We start from the raw sequence: 6,000 nt of genomic DNA, 5'->3' as shown, positions 1-6,000 counted from the left end.
GGGTAGAACTAGCATGCTATTTAAAAAAACCATGATATTGTGTATGTTTCCATGTGTACATGTATTCATGTATTTTTGGTTGGTTTTTCCTTGGATTATAGGATCACCTTGAGCTATAATCTTGGATTTCTTTTTGAATTTAGGAGATCACCAAGTAAGTAATCCCTTAAACTCTTGTATTTAAATTTTTGTGGTTTTGATTTATTTTCATGTAGAATTTCTGAAATTTTATTTGCATTTATTCTTTAAAAAAATTATTGTGAGAATGCCATCTATTTATGTCTTGTGTTTTTTTAGAGGAAGAGAAGTTTCTATACTTAGTTGGAACCATAGTGCTTTTTATTTGCCAAAAACTTATACATGTTATTTCCTTGTTACTTCCAAATATTTGGCAAAAGTAATTATCCTTTTTTTGTAACCTTGTTTATTCCCAATAACAAAAAAACTTAAGATTTATTAAGTGCTTGAATCCTTGGTCCACCTAACATCAATTTGGATTACCTATCTATTATTTGGTTATACATTTATCCCTTAAATATCCACTTACCTTTATGTCCTTGCCTATCTTCTTCCTAAAAATTTTTTTAGCATCCTTGTTTTTAGTCAATATTTCCCTTGAAATTATTTTTTTCTAGTTATCTTGGAATTAGGTGGATCATTTTTTTCTTCAATTGATGAGATACATTAGACCTTGAATTTTTTTACAAATTTTTAGTATTTTTATTGTATTAATAATCATGCATTTCATCCTTGAGTTTGGTTGGATAATTATTTATTGGTTTCACTATTATTTATACTTGTGGTATTTTATTTTTGTTGGTAAATCTTTTATTTTTCTTAAATTTTTGGGAAAATATTTGTGAAATGTTGTTATTATTTCTCCAAAATGAGAACCATGCTTAGGCTTGGAAAAAGTGAGTATTTTTCTTTTTACATTATTTATTTATCTACTTTATTTTTATTAGATGAATTTTTTTGGAAAAATACTTGTGTATATTCTCGTATTCTTGGCTTGGAAATGTATCCGAATTTTTTTGGTCTCCAAATGAACAATATGCAACCCCTCGCTGAGGGGTTAAACCCCGACCTTGTCGACAAGTAATTTTTGGAAAATGAGACTACAGCTTTCAGACCGTATCCGTTCGGTGAAATAATCAACGGCCACCGTTATTCGGGCCTCGGGTCACCGAGGGTAAATAAATGATTTCGCTTATTTCGCTCGGGTCCGTCACCGAGGGTAAACAAATGACCTTTGGCACTTTCAAAGTGAATTTGGAGTCATACTTTTGGATATTGTATTTATTGTTTTACCTTTGATTTTGTTTACACTATTTTGTGCAATTGCATTATTTTTTTTGTACAAATTTCAGACCTGAACTTTTGCTTTCAATTTGTTTTGGATTACTTACTGGGCTAGTGAGCTCATGGATTTACTTTAAATCCTTTTTCGTACAGGGAGCGAGAGACCCTGTGGGATCTTAGAAGGCTTCCAAAGAGATGTCTTCCTTGAGATTTATGCCTTAAGACTTATGTCTTTGTATCGCTTGTATTATTGTTTAAGAACCTCCTTGTAGGTCATGTCAGTATTTTTCATTTACCTTGTATTCGAGTTGGTTGTAAACCTTAAGTTGTACTCTTACTTGGTATTCTGCCGCTTTATTTTTCCACTCCTAGTCTCGTGTTAGGGTTTTGAGGCCTTGCAGGGTTCACCGGGCCCCCGCCCGTGGGTCTCTGGGCCGCTTGTCAGCCGACCGAGTTCGGGGCGTGACGGAACATCATCAAGAAATTTTTTACAAGGCGCTATATTTCCCCGAATACAAGTTAGATGCTTTTCTGTAGATCTTTCCCCTATTAAGAGCTCGCAACTTGCCAACGGTGTCCTCTAATCACTCTTGTATTCAGATATTTGAGGCTATTGGCATTTCAAGAATTCCTAAAAGGTTTTTCTTTGAGAGTGCATGGCTTCATGTGGAGGAGTGTAAAGACCTTGTTAAAGTCACATGGGAACAGATGGGTTCGATGGCCATACCTCAAAAGCTGGCCAGTTGCGCTAGTGTCATAGGTAAATGGGGAGCTCTTCAACGCTCTAATTTTCAGCCCAATCTCAGTCGTTGTCGACGTCGGCTTCAAATGCTTCAAGACAAGACTGATCTGGGATCAATTAGACAGTATGTTGATCATAGTAAAGACTTACAGAAGTTATTGTTTCAGCAAAACCAATACTGGTCCCAACGAGCAAAAGCACACTGGTTAAGGGAGGGTGATTCGAATACTAGGTTCTTCCATCAAATGGCTTCCTGAGGAAAAAGGAATAATGCAATTTCTGCTCAAAGATCTAAACGGTGAATGGATTCAGGAAGATAATGAAAGGTGTGACTTTATTAGGTCTTATTTTGGGAAAGAGGAGCGGGGCGAACCCACTAGAGACCCAGGGACGTGCACAAGTCTTGGTGGAACAAGTGGGGACGGGGCCGCGCTCACGTGGGCGCTGGAACCACCCGTACACAACCACTATTCACAACTCCCAGAAATGTGCCCTCAGCCGAGAATCGAAGTCTCACCACTCGGTGAGAGCTCTATCGGCGACCCGTGTACCAATAGACCCGAAGGTCGTTGGCATTAGGTCTTATTTTATGGACCTTCTCAAATCTAATGGGTGTTCTTTGGAGAACCTTAATGGATTCTTTGCTGCTAAAGTGTCCTCAGATCAAAACACTATGTTATTAGCTGAATTCTCTTCACAGGAAATCAAGGAAGCTCTCTTTTCCATGGGAGCCAATACTGCTCCTGGTCCTGATGGTTTTCACCCAGAGTTTTTTCAGTAATTATGGCCGCTAGTGGGGGACGAGCTCACATCTTTTTGTTTGGAATGTCTTTGGTCTGGCAAGTTACCAAGCAATCTCAATGATACCATTATTACTCTTATTCCCAAATGCCACAACCCAGAGACGGTGTTGGACTTTCGTCCAATCTATCTTTGTAATGTGATATATAAATGTATCTCAAAAGTCCTAGCTAATAGACTAAAAAGGGTCCTTCCTTCTATCATCTCGGAGAATCAATCGGCATTTCTTCAAGGAAGGCTCATCTCCGATAATATTATGGTGGCTCATGAGATATGTCATTATCTCAAGCGCAAGTCTAGAGGAAGAAGAGGTGTAGCAGCTTTAAAACTAGACATGTCCAAAGCTTATGAAAGAGTGGAATGGCCCTTTCTATCGTTCATGATGAAGAAGCTTGGTTTTGATGAAGCATGGATCTCTCTAGTTCTTTCTTGTGTTTCTTGGTTTTGATGAAGCTTGGTTTTGAAGAAGCTTGGTTCATGATGATGAAGCTTGGTTTCTGTGCCAAAGTTTGGTGTGGCGGATAGGTGATGGCGCAACGGTTCGAGTTTGGGAGGATAGTTGGCTTCCTATTTTGGGAGCTCCTAGGATTCTCATGCCGGTGGTGGAGGGACTTGAAGACATTAAGGTTCATCAACTCTTCTCTCCCTCTCCGGTTAAAACCTGGAACTTTAATATGTTAAATTCTATATTCATGAGCAGAGATGTGCAAGCTATCATCCGAATTCCCCTTTCAATTCGATCAATTGAGGATCACCTTGGATGGCAGTTTTCTCCTTCTGGTGTTTATTCAGTGAATTCTGGCTACAAAGATGCAATGAACTTAATCCCGCCCGTTATCTCCCGTGCATCTTCAGTTTGGTCTTTTGTGTGAAAGTTACAGATCCCTCCCCGAGTTCAGATTTTCCTTTACCCGTCTTGTCAAACGTTGTCATGTAAGGATATTCTTCCAACAAGCCAGAATCTTGTCAAACGTTGCATCATTTTAGAAATCCAGTGCCCTATTTGTAACGCTGAAGCATAATCGTTATTGCATGTTTTTTTTCTATTACCCGTCTGCACAAACTATTTGGACCCAGAGTGCTTTAGCTCCGGTTCAATTGGATGGGTCTTTCACAACTTCTTGGCTATCCTATTGTGTTGAAAGGGAGACTAAAGAGTGTTGTCAGGCAGTGATCATTCTATGGAGTATATGGAATAACAGAAATACCTTTGTTTGGGGAAAGAAGCCTAGTCCTGATGCATTGGTGGTATCTCAGGGGTTCTCTTTTTTACATCAATGGCAATATCAACGTAGCCTTACAAAGCAGCATACAGATCCTTATTCCAATCTCAGCAGGTCAGTTGAGTCAGCTTGGACGGCCCCTCCAGTGGGCCGGCTAAAATGCAATATGGATGTGGCTCTCAGACAGAATTGTTCTACTGGTAGTTTTGGTGCTTTAATTCGCAATTCTGACAGAATGTTTCAAAGAGCTATAGCTGGTCACATTCCATTGGTTGCTGATTCGACGTTGGCGGAGGTATTGGCTTGCCGAGCTACTCTTAGTTGGCTCCTAAAACTTAGGGTTGATAGGATCGATCTTGAATCTGATTCCTTATTATTAATCCAAGGCCTGAAGAGGAAGGATCATCCTCCTGGTTCTTATTTGTCTATTTTCCTAGAGGATTGTTTGGGGTTGTTATCTTTATTTAGTGATATCAATGTTCGTTTTGTTCACAGATCAGCCAATCAATCCGCTCATGCTTTGGCTAGAGAGGCTGGTTTATGCTCAAATCTTCATGAGTGGTCTCTTGATCCTCCTGGATTCTTGTTGAGTCTTATCCATTCTGATTTGCATTAATAAATGTTTATTTTTCAAAAAAGAAAAAAGAAAATTCCACCACCTTGATATTTTATTCCACAATAAATGCATGAGAAAATCTTTTCTCCTTGAGCATTACTAAACACACTAAAATGTTCCCAAGTGGGATTGGTCTTCAAATGAACATTGACACTTAAACAATAAGATGATTGTGTATTGTTGACCTTTGGATCCTACACAAAGCAAAATCAACCAATATACATTGTGAATTTATAAATTTGACCTTTATTGTGATACATCTTTATGAAATATGTAATCTCCAATATATATTACACACATGATATACTCACAAAACCTTAAACCCTTAAAAAAAATTGAACAATGAAAAAGGAAATGTTAGCAACTTACCATATGTCTTGAGCAAAATTAGACCAATAAAAAATCCCTTTTTAGTTGTTCATCTCTTTCTAGAACCTACAAAGATCTTACAAATGTGAGAAAATTACAAATTATAGAAAATTAATTAATATACTGGAATTCAATTCCTACTCTACATCCAATCAAATAAGCAAGTCTAATATTTGCTCGGTGATCCATTGCTTGTGTTACTTGCGGGAGTCTGAGGGCACGAGTGCCTCAGCGAGGGTCTCGCCGCTCGATCAGCGAGCTAGGGTGAAGGGGACAATGCCCTTTGCAGCATCTTCCAAGGGGATAGCAACCCTTATAGGGCTTTCCAAAGGTAACTCCCCTGGAAGATTTTTTTTTTTTTTTAGCACTTTAGTTAGAGACTAAATTTAATATGTACTTTTTTATTTTTTATTTTTTTGGTATAATAGATAGATGGGATGCATGTATTATGACGCCTTTATAATTCTTATGTGGTAGATACTGATAATCTCATCATGCATCTATTCAGTGTATTCACATGAATTCAAAATCTAACAAAGTTATCATCAAGTAATTCACTAATTCTTTTAAAAAAATCATTATTTACCTTAATCTAACAAAGTGAACAACATCTACCAAACTTCTTCTCAAAAGATCAAGAGTAAGGAATTTTGAAATGTTAAAAAAATTTACAAAAAAAACAAGATCAAAGATAAAAATTATGAATCTATGACCAAGATTTCCAAAGCATGAGTACAAGATTACAAATCAAGAAATCTCAAACATAAGTAAGCAACAATGGAAAGGATAAATAAAATCTAAACAAAACATTATGCAAATCTAGTGTCTTCGAGAGGTTAGTGAAGTCACTGGAGCAAGCAAGAGGTTGGTGTATTCACCGAAGCAAGCAAGAAGTTGATGGATCCGGGCTCAAGAGAGGGCTATTGCGCTGGAGGAGTGAGCTCTTT

This window comes from Dioscorea cayenensis, chromosome 6 (assembly GCF_009730915.1).
Source record: "Dioscorea cayenensis subsp. rotundata cultivar TDr96_F1 chromosome 6, TDr96_F1_v2_PseudoChromosome.rev07_lg8_w22 25.fasta, whole genome shotgun sequence".
Classification (NCBI taxonomy): domain Eukaryota; kingdom Viridiplantae; phylum Streptophyta; class Magnoliopsida; order Dioscoreales; family Dioscoreaceae; genus Dioscorea; species Dioscorea cayenensis.
The sequence above is the reverse complement of the archived record's forward strand: the minus strand, read 5'-3'. Positions refer to the sequence as shown.